The sequence below is a fragment of the Danio rerio genome, chromosome 23 (genome assembly GCF_049306965.1).
Source record: "Danio rerio strain Tuebingen ecotype United States chromosome 23, GRCz12tu, whole genome shotgun sequence".
Classification (NCBI taxonomy): domain Eukaryota; kingdom Metazoa; phylum Chordata; class Actinopteri; order Cypriniformes; family Danionidae; genus Danio; species Danio rerio.
In genome coordinates this window covers 3,294,007-3,318,137 of record NC_133198.1, presented here as the reverse complement: position 1 = coordinate 3,318,137, position 24,131 = coordinate 3,294,007, and the positions used below count along the sequence as shown (strand labels likewise).

The 24,131-nt window shown below is 36.8% G+C and overlaps 1 protein-coding gene across 1 annotated transcript in view; it reads right to left on the bottom strand.

The window, feature by feature from the left end:
• Positions 1 to 13,245: 13,245 nt before the first annotated feature.
• Positions 13,246 to 24,131, bottom strand: part of dhx35 (DEAH-box helicase 35) — a 386,570-nt gene continuing 375,684 nt past the window's right edge. The window contains exon 18 of the transcript XR_012398934.1: positions 13,246 to 13,913. The gene's annotated coding sequence lies outside the window, so the exon portion shown is untranslated. The remainder of the gene's footprint in view (positions 13,914 to 24,131) is intronic.

Here is a 24,131-nt window from a genome sequence, read left to right as displayed (position 1 = left end):
ATTACTAAATATGTTCATTTGGAGCTGTTTAATTGTAAATAAACAGTTAAATGGTCAGTAATGTGTTTTAAATTGATTATTAACAAAAGAAAAATAAATATAAACATTAGCAGCAAATACATTAGCAAACAGTTCAGCTTATTAAAATGAATAGCTATTATAATGAAACAGAATCAAGCTATCAACCTCATTACCCGTTTCTCCACTGTATAACTTACACATTCTGATTAAAGAGCAACAAATGAATCTCTTATTTAATAAGATTTTTTTATTACATTAAATAAGAGGTGTCACTTTAAAAATGCACACATCTACAATTGTTATAATGAAAGCATTCGACGGCTTTTCTAACTGTTTATGCTCATTTAAGATGAAATTAGCTGTTTTGGGGAAAAAAAACACCAAGATTGACTTCCTTACATGTTAATTATTATTAATTATGTGTGTATGTTTGTTTAAACACTCACGCAAAAGCCAGACTTTCACTCCGCTTCAAATCGCGTGTACAGAATCCGTTTTGGAAACAGCATCTGTTTATCACTATGGAGCACGTCAGCTGACAGTCATGCACTATTAAGTTATAGGACTGTTTTGAGGATTGTATAGGATGGGCGAATGCACCTGTAATCAAAAGGAAATGGAATCGCGCCGTTTTTAGTATTTATTTATGTGTTTTCTTTCCTAAACATAGCGAAAGCACAGAAGACTGACGTTTTAGAGCAATGGGGCGACTCCTGGTAGTTTGGCGGTATGGGTTGCGTATAGGGAGGCTCGGCTGTTCAGAGAAAGACTGAAAATACGGGAGAAATACGGGAAAATACCTTTACGGGATGATAGCGGGATAGAACAGAAAATTACGGGAGAATCCTGGGAAAAACGGGAGGGTTGACAGGTATGCATAAAAGGTCATAGTAAATTGAAAAAGTGTAGTTCAGTATTTAGTATTTAAGTTCAGCTCAGTGTGGTTTATTAGGCACTATTGAGGGCCTAAACTTTAAGCAGCAAATCCATCGATGGCTAGCTATACTGATTCCAAACCATGCAAGCTAGTGGCGACAGCGGAGAGGGAAAGAAAAAACTTCACTAATTGGTAAGAGTGAAGTAAAAAAAACCTTGAGAGAAATCAGACTCAATTGGACTCCACCATTTTAATTTCTCCGCTGGCCAAACGTCCTGTACAGGGCTGTTGTCTCAGCGGCGGAGGCCGGAAGCAAGGGCTCGTCTGTCCCTGGGGCGTCACAGGAATCAGTCACATGCTCTCCACTCCATCATGACACCTTGGTATCATCTCATCGCTGGTCTTGGATTAAATCAGTGGCGCTGCGTAGTCTGAGGGCCTCGGGATGAGCATCCCCAGGTGGAAATAGAGGGAAATATTTGTTCTACTTCAATCTGAACAAGGATCCTTTTCTTCTTCTTTTTTTGTTTATAATTTTTTTGGGGTTTTCACCTTTATTTTTGATAGGACCGTAGAGAGAATTGACAGGAAAGCATGGGAAGCAGAGAGAGGGGAAGGATCGGCATAGGACCACGAGGCGGAATCGAACCCGGGTCGCCGCGAGCACCGAAGTGTATGTGTCAACTCACTAACCACTACACCGCTGGCGCCGACGGGATCCTTTTCTTCTAATGAGCTGGTTATCAGGTATATTAGGAGGAGGAGAAGCATGCAAAATGCGCAGAGCAATGGGAGAACCGCTGGTCTATGGCTCGCGAGACCCTTTAACCTCACTGTACTTGCTATGAATAAGACCCTATATGACCTCAGCACCCTTCTGCTCATTTCCCATAATTTGATAATGCTGTTGTGCAATAGAGACTGTAGCATGTCATCTGGAAGTCATCTTGCACCACTTCACGTCTATGAGACACATTCTGTGTCAAAGTTCTAATGATTTTCGATTGTGATCCAAGTTAAAAATCTCCTTACAGCTTTATTTCCCCCCTTTGTGCTGGTTACACGAATTAGCCCCATATGCCGGACAGTAGAGATTTTCCATATTTTCTGCATCTGCATCACATTGGGTTTTTGTTGACTGGCGTTTTTTTCAGCTTTCTTGTCGTGCTTTGTACGTCTGCCTCTCTCTTTTGCCTGGCATGCACATCTTTGTCTTGATCTCGGACGGCCTGCACCTGTGTTTTGGCTGCTTCAGCTGCTCTTCAGATATCAGTGACTTCCTCTGCTGCGAGATTGGATACTCTTATTTCAGATGTTAATCATTAATCCACATTTTTTTTTCCTGATCATGCCATTCTCTGGAGGCTTTATGCTTGTTTTTTTGCCCAGTCACATGCTTGTCTGTGGTCACAAAATTAGCAGCAGAATGAGCCGTAAAAACTCAGAGCTTCCAGTTTCTCAATCTTTCATTTTCATTTACAAAGTTAAAATTATTCGCTTTCTGATTTTTGCAAATATTTCCTAAATTATGTTTACCAGATTATGTTTTCCAACATATATTTTTTTCTTCAGAAGAAAGGCTTATATGTTTTATTTAAGCTATGCATTTTCTTGTCGGCTTAGTCCCTTTATTAATCCGGGGTCGCCACAGCGGAATGAACCGCCAACGTTTTTATGCAGCGGATGCCCTTTCAGCCACAACCCATCTCTGGGAATCATCCACACACACATTCACACACACACTCATACACTAGGGACAATTTAGCCTACCCAATTCACCTGTACCGCATGTCTTTGGACTGTGGGGGAAACCGGAGCACCCGGAGGAAACCTACGCGAAGGCAGGGAGAACATGCAAACTCCACACAGAAACGCCAACTGAGCCAGCGACCTTCCTGCTGTGAGGCGACAGCACTACCTACTGCGCCACTGCCCCGGCCTTGTTTAATTTAACTTAATAAAAAAAAACTGCTTTTATTCTAGCCGAAATAAAACAGCCGAAAGACTTTCTCCAGAATAAAAAATAAATAAAATAGAAAATATTAATACTGTGAAAATTTCTGTCATCATTTGGGAAATATTTGAAAAAAGAAAAAATAATTTTGACTTTAACTGTGTTTTTGGATTTGTTTTTGTTTCTATAGGAAACTATTCCCTGAAAGTTTTGTCCATCACCAGTGTCCTCAGTGACGTGCAGTAATGTGTAACACACTCCATAAAGCACAGTCAGAGAGATTTAGACTTTTTTTTTTAAGACGGCTCTTTTAAAGCCCTCTCACTCTGCTAAAAAACATGTGTTTGCGTTGAGGGGCTGCGGGCTGCTGGAGAGTGTGTGTAATATGTCACGCTGAGTGAAACGGGATCCCATGGGAGCTCTTGAGTGGGTCAAGAGGGTAATTGGTTAATTTGTATATGATCAGGATCAGATGCCTGTCGCCGCTTGATTTAAAGGTCAGAAAGAAATAAAGTCTGGCTGAGAATATAAAACTGAAAGTTACACTTTTAAACCACAGTGCCTTTCCAGTTTGCGTTCATGTCTTTCAAACAAAACAGGCACAATATGCATGATTTTTGTTTTCATAAAAATATACAAAAACCAGCGCAGTATATTTTGCTGACTTCTGTCCTTAGTGTTCCATATGCACTGAAAAAATGATGCTTGCCATTTGTTCAAACTACATATTGAAAATGAGCTGAAATTACACAACTATTGAGTTTTATTTTGAGACAACAAAACTGTTTTATGTTCAATCGACTTAAATTTGTAAAAACTATAGACTGTATAAAGTATGGAAGTAGTATCTGTGACGTCACCGATAGGTTTCTGAAGAGTGCAAATGCAAATGAAGCTACAATTATAACAATAATTAATATTTTTACAGTACTGTGAGGGTTGGGTTTAGGGTTGGGGTGGGGGTAGGCGTTAAAAAATACAATTTATTGGGTAATTTAATAGATAACATAATTAATACTCGGTACAACTACCGTTTTTACATTACTGTGACGGTTGGGTTTAGGGTTGGGGTGGGGGTAGACGTTAATAAAATACAACAAATGAGAAATTTAATAAATAATAGAAATAATTCGCGTTAACTTCCGGCCGCAAACGTATCCGCTCTAGCAACAACCCCATCTCCCGCCCTTCTCCTGTATTGATCTGTCTCCCGGAAAACTCGTGCTCCTCTGCATTTTGGTTGCAACAAGGAACCATCTTCATACCTGTTTCCCTTTTTTCAGTTCATGCACCCCCCCCCCACCCCCCACCCCCCCCCCCCGCACTTCATTTCATGCGCAATTGTGCGCACCCCGAATAAAATCTCCCGGACTTTATGATCCGAATGTTGGCAGGTATTTACAAGTGGGCGTGTACAAGTCACCATTTTGTTAATGCGCCAACAAGGGGTAACCAAAAAAAGGCAAATAGGCGGAGTGCAAGCAGAGCTACAGATGCCTGCTAGCATTTTGCTTAGACGGGCTTTTCTTTGGGAAAAACACTTAATACTTCGTTACCTGCAAATTGTTTGTGTTCTTGGTTGTGTACTATATCAAAAAAGTGTTAGTCGTTTAAAACACTGATGTAATACATTGAGCCACTACACATTGTTCTTAAGACATTTTTTTTTACAGGAGACAAATGCAAATAACTCCCAAATACTTTAAATATTGTCTATTTTAGCAAATGCTAGGCTAATTATAAAATCTAGGCATAACACTGTATGACAATGCTTCAGATGACTGTTCAACAGCCTACGTCTAATCAATCTGTCAGATTCTGGAGTGCATTACTGCTCTAAAGAAAGTTGTAAATGATAAATGATCCTAAATAAAACAAATACATTTATAGATATTGTATATAAGTGAATAATTTCACTCACTTGGGAAATGAAGGCCACTTGAATGGTTTATAAGCACAATTAAGTGCACACAGCATGCCATATCATCTGATAATTTTATGAAATAAATCCAAAAGGCAATTGACTGTGTAAAGCCACATAAAACAACACAAAAATATGATGCATATCACGAAACTCGATTTCGTGTTTGTAAAGTACACCTACCGTACATTTATTAAGTCGTATACAAACAGACATGGGAAATATCTGTGGAGTTACAGTATCTGTGTCTGTTCTAATCAAAGATTTTTATAATTTTGTAAGTGTACCCTCGTAAAATTATGTTAAATTTTCCTTTACGTTTTTATAATAACAGATGCGTGAATTTTATTTATGCATGAAATATTTATCACAGCGATTTTATTACATACAAAAGCAGCCACCAACATACCGAAAGGGTAGTAAATTTGCCCAGAGTGTATTGTTAATTATATATTTTTTAAAATGCCAAAGCATTTTCCCAAAATATGAGTCAAAATAGAATTTGTCACCAAAAATCATTCTGCTAGCTAAAGCACATAGAAAGTAGTGGCCAAATTAAGCCTCAAAATCACCCCCATAGTGGATAAAAACATCCCCAACAGCACACAAGGGTTAACCAGACATTTCACACGGACCAATCACAGATGTTTGATGGGCTGCATTTGACCCAGGGGCCATAAAAACTACCCAGGTCGAATTCATTCTATATGATTGGCAGATCACATGGTTACCAACATATCCCCATAGCAAAATCTCTCTGGCCCAGATCTGGCCCACACTATTAGCATTTGCTTGGCCCACATGCCGCAGTGAATTACGGTACATGACTGGACCATGTCTGGCTTCCATACAAGAGGTAAACGTGGACCATATCTGGGCCAAGTCTCAGCCAAGTTAATAACCCATAACTGGGCCTGAACTGGGCCAGATATGTTAGTGTGTCACGACGGCAATGCTTTTTATAAACCCAAGAAGCATTTCGCTTCATAACTGTGCTTTTTCTTGAAGCGACCTGATTGATAGAATTTTTTCTTTACTCAAAAATAATTTAAATGTATTATTGGTCAAGATAGGCCAAACTAACATGGCCCACATATACATTTTTAACATCTGGGCCAAATACTACATATGATATCTGGCCCAAGTCTTGAGTGCCAACTGCAGGACGGTGCCACCTCGGCCAAACCTGGGCCATGATTGGCCCCCATGCTGCATGCCAGTGCCGGACGAATGCCTGCTGTGCCAGCTTTACGCCAATTCTGGGCCAGAATTCTTTGCTATTGCGGATGTTAAGGAGAATTAATGTACAGAGCAGATACAGATGAAGAAATATCCCTCTGTGAATGTGGCTAATAGCTGTAGAAAAATAGTCTTTTGCTTGTCGAGCGCTCAGGAACGCTGTGCAGAGTCAGAGACAGCAGTGATAACAGGAGAGCTGCGCTTGGGGAAAGTCTTCAGTGCTTGAGGGATCTGCGTCCGTGCGTGTGTGTGTAATGATATACTGTATGTGTGTGACTTAATGCTCGCTCAGTGACAACACTGCAGGCATCTGGCTCATGTACAAACTCAACTTCTCTGGCTTTTTTTCTGTTCAGGCTCGGCCCCTATACTGTCCTTATTTATGACCTCTCTTCCACTCTATACTATGAGATTGTACTCATCTCCCTCCTTCACATACACTAACATGCACACACTTATACTGCTGTATTTCTGAGGACTTCCCAAAGACGTAATGATTTTTGTACTGTACTACAGTCTGTAAATTCTCGCCCCCTACCCTAAACTTAATCCTCACAAAAAACAATCTGCATTTTACATTTTCAAAATACGTCATTCTTTATGATTTCTGAGTTAGTTGATCCACTGTACAAATATACACTGTAAAAAGTGATTACTTGACGTCAAAAGTAAAAGCAAGTAAACCTGATGTTTTTTTATGAGATTAGTTGACTTTAGAAAGTGAATAAAGCTGCTGCATTTTAAAGTGATTAGTTATTTAAAGTGAGTAAACCCGCTGCTTTTGAAGCAATTAGTTAACTTAAAAAAGTGAGTAAACTTGTTGCTTTTAAAGTGATTAATTGACATTACTTAAGAAATAAGTAAAGCTTTTGCTTTTAAAGCGATTACGTGACAAAATAAAATAAAAAAATTAAGCAAACCTGTTGCTTTTAAAGTGATTAGTTGACTTAACCGTGAGTAAACCTGTTGCTTTTAAAGCCATTAGTTGACTTTGCTCAGTGTGACTTCAGAAAGTGAGTAGACTTGTTGCTTTTAAAATGATGAGTTGACTTTATTTAAAGAAAGCGAGCAGACTTTTTGTTTTTACAATTATTTGTTGACTTTACATTAAAAAAGTGAGTAAACTTGTTTTTAAATTGATAAGTTGACTACTAAAAAATTTATATACCTGCTGTTTTTGTGACTAGTTAATTTGTGATTAGTTAACCCACGAAAGTGACAAAAGCAATTTTTTTTGTGATTAGTTACACTTTAAGTCAACTAATCGATTTAAAAGCTGCAGGTTTACTCACCCTTTTGAATAAACTCAACTAATCGCTTTACTTTAAAAAGTGAGTAAACCTGTAGCTTTCAAAATCAACTAATCACTTTAAAATTAACAAGTTTACTTACCCTTTTAAGTAAAGCTAACTAACTGCTTTAAAAGCAACAAGTTCGCACACTTTTTATAGTCAATTACTTGATTTAAAAGCAACAGGTTTACTCACCCTTTTAGGTAAAGTCAACTAATCGCTTTACTTTAAAAAAGTGAGTAAACCTGTTGCTTTTAAAGTCAGCTAATCGCTTTAAAAGCAAAAAACTCTCACACTTTTTTAAGTCAACTTATCACTTTAAAAGCAACAGATTACTCACCTTTTAAAGTTAAGTCAGCTAAACGTTTTAAAAGCAACAAGTTTACTCAATTTATTAAAGTAAACTCAACTAAGCACTTTAAAAGTAACAGGCTTACTCACCCTTTTAAGTAGTCAACTAATCGCTTTACTTAAAAAAAGTGAGTAAACCTGTTGCTTTTAAAGTCAGCTAATTGCTTTAAAAGTAACAAACTCGCACACTTTTTTAAGTCATCTTATTGCTTTGAAAGCAACAGGTTTACTCACTTTTTTAAAACTAAACCCAACTAATCGCTTTACTTAAAAAAGTGAGTAAACCTGTAGCTTTTAAAATCAACGAATCACTTCAAAAGCAACAAGTTTACTTACCCTTTTAAGTAAAGCTAACTAACTGATTTAAAAGCAACAAGTTTGCACACTTTTTATATACAATTTAAAAGCAACAGGTTTACTCACCCTTTTAGGTAAAGTCAACTAATCGCTTTACTTTAAAAAGTGAGTAAACATGTTGCTTTTAAAGTCAGCTAATCACTTTAAAAGTAACAAACTTGCACACTTTTTTAAGTCAACTTATCACTTTAAAAGCAACAGGTTTACTCACTTTTTAAAGTGAAGTCAGCTAAACGCTTTAAAAGCAACAAGTTTACTCACTTTTTAAAGTAAACTCAACTAATCACTTTAAAAGCCACTAGTTTACTTACCCCTTTTATGTAAAGTCAACTAATGGCTTTAAAAGTAACAGGTTTACTCACAATTTTAGGTAAAGTCAACTAATCGCTTTAAAAGTAACAAACTTGCACACTTTTTTAAGTCAACTTATCTCTTTGAAAGCAACAGGTTTACTCACTTTTTAAAGTGAAGTCAGCTAAACGCTTTACAAGCAACAGATTTACTCATTTTTTTTAAGTAAACTCAACTAATCACTTTACTTTAAAAAGTGAGTAAACATGTTGCTTTTAAAGTGAGCTAATCACATTAAAAGTAACAAACTTGCACACTTTTTTAAGTCAACTAATGGCTTTAAAAGTAACAGGTTTACTCACCCTTTTAAGTAGTCAACTAATCGCTTTAAAAGCAACAAGTTCACACACATTAAGTAAACTAATCGATTTAAAAGCGAACTTGTTGCAGTTCTAACAGTTCTAAGTTACAAATAGTAAAGTAACTAAACAATTTACTGTAAAATAGTTCAAACAACAAAACAGAATTTTAACATTCTTTTTAGTTTGCTCATTGACAAAACAACATATATTTATAAATATTTATATAAACAAATATACACACTACACACATATATCATTTGGAAAAATGAACTTTTATGTTGGATGCGACTACTTGCGATTATTCTTTGACCGCACTAAAAAAAACATTTGGGTTTCAAGTTTTAACAAATACTCTAGATGGGTCTGTTTGCATTTCTGTGTTTGCATGTTCTCCACATGTTGGCTTGGGTTTCCTCCGGGTGCTTCAGTTTCAAACCCAGTTTAGCACATGTCCAAAGCCATGCGCTATAAGTGAATTGGATGAACTAAATTGAGTGTGTGTTTGAATGAGTGTGTTTGCGTCTTTTCCAGTGTTGGGTTGCAGCTGGAAGGGCATCCGCTGTCTAAAACATATGCCTAAATAGTTGGCGGTTCATTCCAGTGTGGTGACCCCTGATGAATAAAAGACTAAGCCGAAGGAAAATGAATGAATGAATACTCTGTTAATACAATGGTATAAAAAGTACTGCTGCTAAAGTGTAAGTGACGCTTCGTCTAAGACATTAGACGTACATTGTACATTGGACTAAAAGCAAACTCAGAGAGCGAGTCCTGATTTCAGACGTCCAGCAAACGTCACTCAATTTCTAAAAAAAAAAAAAACTCATGTATGTTGTGTTTCCTCCTGTCCCGCCTCTCAGTCTCCAGCATCAGACCTCCCCCTGATCCTCTAATCATGACAGTGTTTCATTAGCAGCCCAACACAAGCTCTGTCCCAAACTCTCAACCTTCCCCTTCTTTCCTCCTGCTGCTTTTACAGGCGTGTGGCACCTCTTTATTTTACAGCAGCGCACAGTAGTCAGATCAGAATGCGCCAATCTGGATTCAATATAGAGGGAAAGTCAGAACTATTAGCCCTTTATTATTATTTGTTCATCATTTTTATTGAAGAGATTTTTTCAACACATTTCCAAACATAATAGTTTTAATAACTAGTTTCTAATAACTGATTTATTTTATCTTTGCCATAATGATAGCACATAATATTTGACAATATATCTTTCAAGATACTAGTATTCAGCTTAAAGTGACATTTAAAGCCTTAACTGGGTTAATTAGGTAAGTTAGCATAGACAGGCAAGTCACTGTATAACAGTTGTTTGTTCTGTAAACAAACATTGCTTAAGGTGGCTAATAATATTGAGCTTAAAATAGTTTTATTCTAGCTGAAATAAAACAAGTACACTTTTTTTCCAGAGGAAAAAATATTACAGGAAATACTGTGGAAAATTTGTTTGCTCTGTTAAACATGATTTGGGAAATATTTGAAAGATTTGAAAACAATTCAGGATTTTCGATTTGTGACTACGTACCCCAGAATACATTTCTGGAGAGCACCAAATCTGTTCCAGGAGGTATGTTTTTTTCCAGTTTTTGTTTTCGCAAATCCACCAGAGGCTGCTGTCGACTGATTGATTGACTGTCAGACTGATCCATCCTCCTCTTTTCCTAAACCCAACCGACAGTGTTTTCCAAAAAAAGCAATCAAGAAAAACAAAAGCTCTCGCGGCCACATGATTTGACCACGTTATTTACTTATTTTACTTTTCACTTTTTGCTTTTATCTTACCTGCTTTCTGGAACCGTTCTTTATCGGACTCAAACCCTGTCGTCACAGTCAACTCCTCTCTGCATATCAAGTCCACCGATGTACGCTGCAAGCTACTGGACAAACCGCAACTGTCGCTGTTAAACGTCATTTGGGAAATTAAAAAAAAAGAAAAAATATTCAAAGGGGGGCGAATAGCTCTGACTTCAACTGTGTATGTACATTTGTAACTAAAATTATATATATAATTATATATATAAAATATATATATATATAATTATATATATAAAATATATATATATATATATAGTTGAAGTCAGAATTGTTAGACCCCTTGTTTATTTTTTTTCTAATTTCTGTTTAATGGATTTTTTTCTGATTTTTTTAACTGATTTATTTTATCTTTGCCATGATGACAGTAAATAATGTTTGATTAGATATTCTTCAAGACACTTCTATACAGCTTAAAGTGACATTTAAAGGCTTAATTAGGTTAATAGGCAGGATAAGGTAATTAGGCAAGTTATTGTATAACGATGGTTTGTTCTGTAGACTATCGAAAAAATATATACCTTAAAGGGGCTAATGATTTTGACCTTAAAACTGTTTTTTTTTTTTTTTTTATTTACTTTTATTTTAAACTTTCATTCTAGCTAAAATAAAACAAATGAAACTTGAATCATTTGACTGGACTAAATTTAGATTGACTTTTTTTTTGCTATATTTTAAAATATATGTTGCATATAAGACATATTTTATATATGTCCAAACGTATATGTAAACGTATGTATGACTACATTGCATAAAATATTTGATTATATTTATTTTAAAATAGTTATAGATGATGTAAATTATATCAAAATATTTATGTACACTGCCAGTCAAAAGATTGGGGTCATTTTTTTTTCATGTTTTTTTAAGGAGATTTTCTGTTCAAGGAAGCATTTAATAAATGTAAAAAGAAATTGTTAAATTGTCAAATAACTTTTAAATAACTGCTTTCTTATTGTATGTAGTTTCAAATGAAATTATTACTCCACTTATTATTGTTTTTATTGCCACTTATAATAATAATAATCATGACAACAATTATTATTTGAGTGATTTCCGAAGGATCGTGTGACTAAAAACTGGAGTAGTAAAGCTGAAAATTCATCTTCAAAATCACTAGAATAAATGACTAAATTAAATGATAAACTACTGGTGAACAGTTATTTTAGCAATAACATTTCACAATTTTACCATTTGTGCTGTATTAATAATTAAATATATGCCGGTGAGCACGAGAAGCTTATTTTAAAACGGTTTTAAAAAGTATGCACAGCAAAGTTAAGTAATAGAAAAAGTCAAGTAAAGGCATCCACGGTACTCATGATATATTATGTAAATAAAAACAATTATCTTGGATGCAATTAATCGTGATTAATGGTTGAGTGGCACTAAATTTAACTGCACATTATTACTATATTTTAAAATATATGTTGCATATGTGACATTGTATATATGCAAAATCCAAGAAATGAACTTGCACGTCAGGACCTCTATGTAATTTGCATATATTGCCATATATCAGCTCTCTATATGTGAATGTGCGCTGAAGGCCTGCTGTGAGTCATGTGAAGGAGACTCAAAAGCTCAGTGAGAGATACAGCCGTCCAACATGTGAATACGCAACATAATATAAGACACAGTTCAACGATTAGATAAAACAGTGAACATCAACTGTCTTCAGCTGATTTTCTTTGTCCAGTGTCTGGAGTGTGTCTTGATAAGACCGCTGGATGACCTGTGGAGAGCGCACACACAACAACAACATGAGCGAAGCCTTCTCCTTCACACTTTAACATGAGGAGAGAGAGAGAGAGAAAGAGAGACGGCGTTGTTCTGGTGTGTTTGCTGATGACGGGGCATGTGAAAAACACACGGGCACCATCCAGACTCGTCCGCCCCGGCCTGCCACTTCTGTTTGGTGCAGTCAGAGCTCTCTCGAAAATCAGGAGACGAGGATCATGTCCTCTCTTGGAGAAGTGCTAACTTGGACAGGGAAAGGAATTTTTTGTGGTTTATTCAGAGAGCGGCTCCATCTGTGTAAACTGGCGCTTGCCAGGATGTCGACTCCCTCGCTTTCAGCACAGACGCACACTTAACCCCTTCAACACACCGCGATCTGTGGCTCACACACAATGGCACAGCTAACAAGAGAAGCTTTCAGAGTAAAACAAAAAAAAACGCCATCTTAATTCTGCGTCAGGAAACAAACAGAAGCAGAAGCTAGCAAAACAAGACACTAGCAGACTTTCAAAACAATAGCTGCATCCCAAATGGCACAATATGCACTCATGCACTATGTACTAATGCACTTACACACTCAACAGGATAGTATATGTATGTAGTGTCGTCCCAAATGGCACACTAATGTTTTTTTTACTAAGCGGAAATTCAAACCGTTTCCCTGATGACGTTTGACGGTTGCCAAATCAGTGAAATAAACGACCGAATTATCAAATAATACCTGCCATGAGTATAACCGCATTCACCATCGGGAGGCGCTATAATCACACTCGTAGGACAATTTTGCTTTCACAATCCCATAGATATATACATTAGATGTCGCCTAGCCTATTGTTGTCTACTGGACGGAATGCATCAATAGCGCCGCCATCTTGCTACAGGGTAGCGCTCCTTTGAAATGAATGTGGGACCAAGGTACAGTGGAGGACTGTGGCCATCCGAAGCCAGAGATATACACATATACACATATAACTGTGATCGGGAGTTTTCCTGGATGTTAGTATGTCATTTTTGTTTTTCAAATTACGAAAATTATAATTTTACATCACTTTTCTACATTGATGGATCAGTGACCGCACGGGCATTCCTGACAAAAAGCTTGTGTTTGTGTGTACAGAAATGTACTATTCACCCTCCCTGTTAAATCTGATCTAATCATGTCCTGAAACACAGCTCCTCTCCTGCTTTCACTTCTCATACTGACGGAGGGAGCGATTCGTTTGTGAATGAATCCCCCGAACGACTCTTTCACTAACGTTAGCCGACAATAACACAAGTTTCTGGCAGCGCAGCATCTCGTTGTCATATTTCTTTTGCTTTGTTTGCTGATTTTATTCAACAAAACTAGCATAAGCTGAGTGTTTAGTGCGAGTTGGATGCTTTGCCGTATGGTGAATGCAGTAAGTGACTGTTATCATCAATAACGTTACCTGATTAGCACAAAAGTTCAGAACATACAAAAACATAAAAAAAACTTAATATTATCTATGAAATGTTCTGCCTTTGTGCTTTGTTTTCTTTGTTTGCTCGTTACTACACTCGTAGACAGCGCTAAAGTCCCGCATCTTCACGTAATAACACTGTCTTGACTAGTGCGGTTGAATGACGTTTGTCCTGGGAGCACTGTACCAATGTGGCGGCGCTATTGACGCATGCTCAGGGTCCCTATGCGATATCTAGTGTATATATCTATGTCACAATCCAAAATAAAGTTATCCAACATGTGCGCCTGATAGCTCCACCCCTTCGGCTACGTAAGCAAACCTGCGGTTGTTAAGTTTGTGAAGTGTCCATCATTACACACTTCATTTTAGCGGCTGAATGAGTGCATCATCCGGGTAATCAAAGTGCACTTATTATTTTTAGAGTTTCCAGTGAGAACACACTGCTTACACTATTTATACTACAAAATGGCGTGGAATAGTGCAGAAGTATGCGATTTGGGACGCAGCTAATGTGTAATGAATGTAAAGTTTTATTGTCTTTGATTGAAATAGATTTGCAATTAAACACTTTTAATGATGCTTATGAGTGCTGTCAAAGGATTAATCACGATTAATCGCATTCAAGATACAAGTTTTTATTTAAATAATATAGACGTGTGACCTGTGAATATGTATACATTGGGTTGCAGCTGAAAGGGCACCCGCTGTGTAAAACATATGCTGGATAAGTTGGTGGTTCATTCCGCTGTGGCGATTCCTAATGAATAAAGGGACTATTACGTATATTTATATATAAATATTTATAGATGATACAAATATTTATATTTGTGTGTGTGTGTATATATATATATATATATATATATGTATATATATATATATATATATATATATATATATATATATATATATATATATATATATATACACATAGTTTTTTTTTCTGCTAAGTCTCTTTATTAATCAGGGGTTGCCACAGCAGGATGAACCGCCAACTTATCCAACATATGTTTTATGCAGCAGATGCCACTCCAGAACTTTTATTTTGAATATGATTAATCTCTTAGCAGCACTCATTTAAATGTTTTTTTTTTAGAACTTTTCTTTAGATTTATAGTTATTTGAGTACAAAGTTAAATATAAATTTAAAGAGTATTTAAGTATAGAATTGTCTTTAAACTATATGAAAGTATATTTGAAATTCAATAGCAAACTCAATAAAATTAACCATGCTTCTTTTTGACAAGGCAAATGACAAGCTGTAGGTGAACAGTTTCTGAGAGAGAAAAAGGAGCAAAAACATCACAGTGACAAGCAGTGTTCCTAAAATAAAGCTGTGCTAACCTCCTGTCATGATTTGAGCAAATATTTATTTTCGAGAGAAAAAAAGAAGAGCAGAATATCATCAGGCGAAGGGTTTTTTGGGTTCTTTTAGCGACTTTTAACTTGCAGTGGTAAAATGAAAGCAGTTCAGCGAGGTTATGTAAGTATTTGCTGAACCATTTTCTGTCCTGCCTGTTGAAAACGTGACTAAGCAGACTGTGTGTGTGTCTATGTGTGATTATTATCTCAATTACTGTGCTCTGAGAGCGAGTTTGTATATATTTATGCGACGCTATATTTCTTAAACTGAAGTAAACTCGGCTGTGCTGCCATGAACCGGGAGTGAGATTCGGTGAAACTAGGCTAACCTCTAAATAAACACACATGTGAGCACACACACATACCCACACACGCTCGTCTGGACATGAACACACAACCTGAACTCCCTCTGCTGGAGACACGTTCAACAGGAAACACGAGTCGACCTCTGGAAAAACTGAGATTTCATAACAGCTAAAGCGAGATTTTCTAGACGCTGCAAGACACTTTTTTTCGTCGTACTTACAAACAAACAAGCACTAAAACTGACTGACTTTTTCACACATTTGCGAGGAATGTGTTTTAAACATTGACAGATGTTTGTGCATGTGAAAGCGACAGGGAAAGATTACACTTTTCAGACTCGTATGAAAATCTGACGCTGACTCAACATGTGACTAAAAAAGTTGAATTATCTAAATATAAAAGCACAGATGTGATTGTGAACCTCTATTTGTTGTGTTTTAAGTCCATAGGGATCAGTTAAACTCATTCAACTCTAAACCTGTGAGAGTTATGTCCAAAGCAAAAGAAGATATTTTGAAGAATGTTGGAAGCCTTTAGCCATTTTACTTAAAAAGGATGTTCCTATGGGTGTCAATGGCTTAAGGGCATCAACAATATCTGGTCAGCAGAAGAAATGATAATTATTTAAAAAATTGTCAATGTTTTCAACCACTGGAGACAGAATGATGACACATGTTTCACTTTAGGTTGAACTGTCCCTTTAACTCAGTTGTGAGAAGTGTGTGTGTTTGTGTGTGTGATGAGAGAGTGATAATTGTATATTTTCAAGCTGTACAGTATAGTTGGAAGAGTTTGTGAGGCTGACTGTGTGTTGAGAATAAAGCAGTGTTATTCTCATCAGTGTGTGCGCGCGTGTGTGTGTGTGTGTGTGTGTATGTGCGCGCGAGTTTGTATATATCTCTGTGTCTGTGTGTGTACATGTTTGAGTGTGTATTTCTCTTTCTCTGTGGGCTTGTGTGAGTACATGTGTGTATCTGTGTCTGTATGTATGTGTGTGTGCACTATTACTCTGTGTGTGTGTGTGTGTGTGTGTGTGTGTGTGTGTGCATCTCTCTCCTTTTGTCTGTGTGAGTTTGTGCTGGTCTGTGTGTACGTGTGTGCGTGTTTGCTTGTGTGTGTGTGTGTATATGTATGTGTCCATTTATGTGCATGTGTGTGTGTGTATGTGCACATGTTTGTGTCTGTCTCTTCGTGTGTGTGTTTGTGTATGCTTGTGTGAGTACAGGTGTGTATCTGTGTCTCTATGCATGTGTGTGTGTGCACTTGTATTGCTCTTTTTGTCTGTGTGTGTAAGTGAACATTCGTGTATGTGTGTATGTGTATGTGTGTGTGTGTGTGTCTCTCTCTTTCTTTCTGTGTGTATATGTATGCATCGATTTATATATATGTGTGTGTGTGCACGTGTGTCTCTCTCTCTCTCTCTCTCTGTGTCTCTATGTGTGTGCATATGTGTGTCTCTCAGTGTGTGTGTGTGTGTGTGTGTATATGTATGTCTCTCTCTCTCACTTTGTGTGTGTGTGTGTCTCTGCAGGACTCATTCTGTGAGTCACGGGGCTGTCTCTGGCACACTGACTGGAAGCCTCTGCTTTATGAGAGGATCTGGAGCTCTGCCCGGCTCTGCCTCGTCCCGCTCGCTGTTAACTCCTCACTGCCTCACACTTAACCCTTCACACACATCAGTCTGCGCTTCACACACTACTGCCTTCGTGAAGCACTTTACACAGCAGTCTGCTTTAAAGATTTACAGTAGTGAAGCTGAGGACCAGTGACTCCTGCTTTAAAGCAGAGGATGTCAAAAACTTAAGTGTGCTTCATAAACAGCACACTATTATCTGCTGTAATATAGAGTTATGAGAGACTTTTATTGTTCTAGATGTAAAAGAGTTTTTAAATCTATACATTAGTTAGATTAGTGCTGGGCAAAGTTTAATCTCAGTTTGTTTTGACATAAGATATGTGTGTATTTTACATACAGTTGAAGTCAGAATTATTAGCCCCCATGAATTAATAACCCCCCTGTTTATTTTGTCCCCCAATTTCTGTTTAAAGGAGAGAAGATTTTTTCAACATATTTCTAAACATAATAATTTTGTCCTTAAAATGTTTTTTTAAAAAATTAAAAACTGCTTTTATTCTAGCCAAAATAAAACAAATAAGACTTACTCCTAAGGAAAAAATATTACCAGACATACTGTGAGAATTCCCTTGCTCTGTTAAACATCGTTTGGGAAAACTTTTAAAAAGAAAGAAAAAAATCAAAGGGGGTGAATTATTAGTCTGAATTATTAGACCGCTTACTTATTTTTTCCTAAATTTCTGTTTAATCAGGAGAAGATTTTTTCAGCACATTTCTAAGCATAATAGTTTTAAGAACTCATTTCTAATAACTGATTTATTTTATCTTTACCATGATGATAGTAAATAATTTTTTACTTGATATTTTTCAAGACACTTCTATACAGCCTAAAGTGACATTTAAAGGCTTAACTAGGTTAATTAGGGTAATTAGGCAGGTTACCCTAATTAACCTCTGTGAGTTACCAAACAAATTTCGTTGTACAATTACAATAGAAGTTCTTTACTCGTTAGGGTAATTAGGCAAGTTATTGTATAACAGTGGTTTGTTTTGTAGATTATCGAGAAAAAAATAGCTTAAAGGGGCTCATAATTTTGTCCCAAAAATGTTTTTTTAAAAATTAATAACTGCTTTTATTCTAGCCGAAATAAAACAAATAAGACTTTCTTCAGAAGAAAAAATATTATCAGACATACTGTGAAAATTTCATTGCTCTGTTAAACATCATTTGGGAAATATTTTAAAAAGAAGAAAAAAAAAATTGAAGGGGGCTAATAATTCTGACTTCAACTGTATATGCACACACACACATGATTAAACATTACATGTTTTATTTTACATGTAATGATATTTGCTAGTAAATAAAACTTTTTTTTTTTAAATGTCAATTTAGACAATTCTTTGGTTTTAAACAAGGTAGATTTTTTTTGCGTCAAAACCAGCTAAATGTACTTGGGCTCTTTTTGCAAAAACCTCTAAATCCACCTTTATTTAAACTATAAGGGGGTGTAGAATTCAGAATTTTAACGTAAATTCAGTTTGACTAAATTAAATTGTACAGATTTTAATGTCTGTACCAATCATCAATATGCAGCAAGAAAAAAAAAAAAAAAATATATATATATATATAGTATTATTAGCGACCATGTTATTTTTTTCCCCAATTTCGGTTTAATGGAGGGAAGATTGTTTCAGCACATTTCTAAGCATAATAGTTTTAAAAAACTATTTTTAATAACTGATTTATTTTATCTTTGCCATGATGACAGTAAATAATATTTTACTTGATATTTTTCAAGACTCTTCTATACAGCTTAAAGTGACATTTAAAGGCTTAACTAGGTTAATTAGGGTAACTAGGCAGGTTAGGGTAATTAGGCAAGTTATTGTATAATGATGGTTTGTTCTGTAGACTATCGGGAAAAAAAATAGCTTAAAGAGGCTAATAATTTTGTCCCAAAAATGGCTTTAAAAAATTACAACTGCTTTGATTCTTGTCAAAATAAAACAAAAAAGGCTTTCTGCAGAAGAAAAAATATTATCAGACATACTGTGAAAATTTCCTTGCTCTGATAAACATTATTTGGGAAATATTTAAAAAAGGAAAAAAAATAAAAAGGGGCGAATAATTCTGACTTCAACTGTATATATATATATATATATATATATATATATATATATATATATATATATATATATATATATATATATATATATATATATTTATATATATTCCCTTGTTTAATTTCCGAATCAAATTTAGAACTCTATCATCTCATTTTACTGACCAAACTTGAATTTACCTGAAAGTACCTTTGCCAGGGTGTATGATAGGTCACACTGCAGGCGATGGTCAAGGAGGCAAGTCTTTAGTTGGACTAGTCACATCCATTAACCACAATGCTAGTCTCACTTCCGTCTTCCTCCTAAATCACAGTTTCATTCTTTTACTTTTTTATTTTGCAACCAATACTTTGCACTTAGCCAGAAAATGAAAGCGAAGGCTGTGGTATGTCATTGATTTATGAATAAGTTAAATTACTTCAGATATTCTTTCCTCATATTCTGTCATTTACAGTGTAAATGTCTCTCATGGTGCTGCTTAATCTTTCAGAATTGATTTGAGAATTGCTTTTGAATTCTAGTTAAAGTGTGTGACATCAACATTTGTTCGTATGAAATTGACAGTTCACCCAAAAGTGTAACTCTGTCACCATTTACTCACCCTTTACTTGCTTCATACTTTTTTGAGATTCTTTCTTCTGTTAAACAAAAAAGAAGATGTTTTGAAGAAAGACCGGTAACCACTGACTTCCATTCGGTTTCCTACATGAGAAGTCAATGGTTACAGGCTTCCAGCTTTCTTCAAAATAAATATTTTTTGTGTGTTCTGCATATGAAAGAAACTCAACCACTTGAGGAAGAGTAAATAGTGAGTCAATTTTCATTTCCCTTTGACATCCCATTAAGGTGAAGAATTAATTAATTAAAGTTCAAGCAGGGGGAATTTTAGGATTTTCATTTTAGGGGAACTCAGCTCGTTATAAGGTAAAAATAAATAAATAAATAAATATTCAAATAAATATAAATATATTAATTTTCTTGTCAGCTTAGTTCCTTTATTAATCCGGGGTCACCACAGTGGAATGAACCGCCAACTTATCCAGCACATTTTTTGCAGCGGATGTCCTTCTAGCCGCAACCCATCTCTGGGAAACTTCCACACACACACACACTCATACACTACGGACAATTTAGCCTACCCAATTCACCTGTACCGGGTGTCTTTGGACAGTGAGGGAAACCAGAACACCCGGAGGAAACCCACGCGAACACAGGGAGAACATGCAAACTACAAAGAAACGCCAACTGAGCCGAGGATCGAACCACCGACCCAGCGACCTTTTTGCTGTGAGGCGACAGCACTACCTACTGAGTCACCATATATATATATATATATATATATATATATATATATATATATATATATATATATATATATATATATATATATATATATATATATATATATATATATATATATATATATATAGCCTAATTTTACATTTATAAGTAATATTTAATAGAAAATACAATTAAAATGTTTTTTTTTTATATGGTAGGGTTGTATACTAGTATTTCACTGTATGACATAGACAGGCACAGTCATCTGAGTTCTGAATAAACCAAATATAGCTCAACCCCCCTGTTTACTGTGGTAAAAACCACTTTCTATATTTAAGTGCATTTTTTGTTTCCATGTATTAAAAAAATAAACTGTCACTTTTCTAATTAAATGACACACATATATATATATAAACTTACAGGCTAATTCACATATTTCACGATCTGAATATTAATAATAAATAAGAAGTATTTTTTTATATTAGACAACACTTGATGTTTCTATCTCTGTTAGTGACAGTTAAAACGGGTACATTCTCTAAGTGCTTCTGTCACTGTGTTTAATCCTTTCTATGCAAGACTGTATGGTGTAGTTGATGCAAACGAAGAGGTGTAAAGTGTTTTATATTGGTAGTTCATTTGAAATAAAAATAGCGAAATGTTCGATAAGAGTTACATTTTTCGCTGTAGAAAACAGCTGTGCTGATGAGGTGAACGCAGAGAAAACCCAACTGCTCCTACGTGATACGAGTAATACAAGGTTATCTAAATCAAAGAACTGCAAATAAGCTGATATTTTAACAATTTATTGATAAACACACACCTTGTTCTCTCGCTGTCCACGGCTGTGGTTTGCTGGTCAAATGAAAAACAAAAGACGGGGAGGAGCCGAATTCTGTTGCCGTTTTTATATCAAATAAAAGGGGACTGAGGCGATAATGAGTGTACAGTTTATGAGCTAATAGCGGAAGTTTTAAGGGGGGCTGGGTAGAAATATAAGGGGACTACAGGCCCACTAAATTAGGCCTAGCAACGCCCATGAGTTTAGGTAAATCCACTGAAAAAAATGAAAAGTTGCAGGTTCGATTCTTGGCTCAGTTGGCTTTTCTGTGTGGAGTTTGCATGTTCTCCCTGCGTTCGCGTGGGTTTCCTCCGGGTGCTCCGGTTTCTCCCACAGTCCAAAGACATGCAGTACAGTTGAATTGGGTTGGCTAAATTGTCCGTAGTGTATTAGTGTGTGTGTGTAAATGTGTGTGTGTGGATGTTTCCCAGAGATGGGTTGCAGCTGGAAGGGCATCCGTTGCGTAAAAACTTGCTGGATAAGTTGGCGGTTCATTCCGCTGTGGTGACCCCGAATTAATAAAGGGACTAAGCCGACAAGAAAATGAATGAATGAATGAAAATCTCAGCATCTGATTCAGCGCAGTCCTTTTCTGACGATGTTTGATGGATTGGGTAAAATAAGCTCAGCCACGCCCAATCAACCATTAGTTTGCTGAGAGTGAAAGATGAGAGGAGGAGCACAAAAGTAAACCCCGCCCCCTACTCAACATTCTGTATCTACATCATCATACTGAAATGAAAAACATAGTGTGTGTGTATGGATGTTTCCCAGTGATGCGTTGCAACTGGAAGGACTTCCGCTGCATAAAACATATGTTGGATAAGTTGGCGGTTCATTCCGCTGTGGTGACCCCAGATTAATAAAGGGACTAAGCTGAAAAGAAGATGAATGAATAAATATCGCTTCTTCATTGCTTTCAATCTGCACTTTGTCTATTGATCAACGTTCTCAGAATCTCTAAACTTCCTTTTACCCTGAAAAACACATTAAGTGGAACTTTGTCTTTTCCAGAAAGCATTTTTCAAAGAGTTTTCTCAAAGTTGCTAGAAATGAGCACTACAGTAAGTGTTGCCACATAATTAGCGCCTTTATTAATCATTCACATTTCCCATCATTAGTTTAGATGGAGCCTCCGCAAATACTAAAAGTATAGAACAAAATATAAAAGATCCAGTTTTGTCCTGGACATTAAAGACTCCTTTTACAAGAAGCGATTTATAAGCTGATATATTTCAAGAGATCACACTTAGCTGATGATTGATTGTAAAGCTTGTTTGGCATGCTGTCCCGGGAGAAAGCCCTGAGCTCAAAAGATCCTCAAGCCCAGGGCTCCCTCCCGTTTGCAAGGCAAGAGGGGAGTTTGAGCTCAGGTAGATCTTGAGAACTCCTCTGATGTAGTAGCTAATGAACAGATAGTGCTTGCTCGTAAGAGATAACTGATTACTAGGAGCATGTCCATGGTGGGCGAGGCAGTGGCGCAGTGGGTAGCACGTTCGCCTCACAGCAAGAAGGTTGCTGGTTCGAACCTCGGCTCAGTTAGCGTTTCTGTGTGGAGTTTGCATGTTCTCCCTGCCTTCGTGTGGGTTTCCTCTGGTGCTCCGGTTTCCCCCAAAAGTCCAAAGACATGTGGTACAGGTGAATTGGGTATGCTAAATTGTCTGTAGTGTGTGTGGATGTGTGTGTGGATGTTTCCCAGGGATGGGTTGCGACTGGAGGGGCATCTGCTGTGTGGAAACTTGCTGGATTGGTTGATGGTTCATTCTGCTGTGGCAACCCCGGATTGATAAAGGGACTAAGCCGACAAGAAAATGAATGAATGAATGTCCATGGTGCCGATTTAGATTAGTCAATTAACTTAAGTTTCATCTTTTTGGGAGGAACCCAGGGGAAATCAATGTGAGCACGGGGAGAACGTGTAAACTCTACACTGATACATCGACTGGCTTGGTAAGGACTAGAACCAGAGACGTTCTTGCTGTAAGGCAACAGTGCTAACCACTGGGCCACCCATCTAGGAAAGGAGGAGTAGGGGTGGAATGGGGGATTCTTCAAAATGAAGATGGCTGTTATATGGAACTTAGGGGATTTATAGTGGCTTAGGAATTGTCTGATTGGTGAATCATAAATTGAATAATGCGGGACCGGCTGTAAGCAATCATAAGCATGTGATCCTCTCAAAATTAGTTTATAAATAAACTTCACTTATAGGAAAAAACTGAGCGGCATTCATTTATTTTCCTTCAGCTTAGTCCCTTTATTCATCAGGGGTCACCACAGTGGAATGAACTGCCAACTTAAGCCCTTCCAGCCACAACCCAGTGATGGGACACACATACACTACAGCCAATTTAATTTATTCAGTTCACCTATAGTGCATATCTTTGGACTGTGAGGGAAACCGAAGCACCCAGAGGAAACCCACACCAACAAGGGGAGAGCATGCAAACTCCACACAGATACGCCAACTGACCTAGCCGGGACTCGAACTAGTGACCTTCTTGCTGTGAGCTTACAACTACTGAGCCATAATCAGAGTGGTGGAGCTAAAAAAAAGCTGTTCCCTCTGTTCATTCAGCTGAATAGAGGAGGAGGAAGATGGATAGATCTTCACTCTTCCTCTAACGCTCTCCTCCTCCTCCTCTATGTTTCTGCGTGGCCAGCCTAGAGCTATTTCTGAAGAAGTCACATATCAAAACGTAACAGCATTTTCCTTTCTGAATACTGCTGAGTTCAATATTATTTCATTTTGAAGCTTTCTCTTTTTACCCCCCTTTTTTTCTTCCTCTGTTCTGTGCTGCTCACTCCAGGGCAGCTGCTCACACACACACACACACACGCACAGAGAGAGAGAGAGAGCACAGAGAAACACACACACATGGACAGAGCACAGAGAAACAGAAAACAACACACACAGAGCAACACACAAACACAGAGAAATATACACACACCCACACACAAAGCACATAAACAGA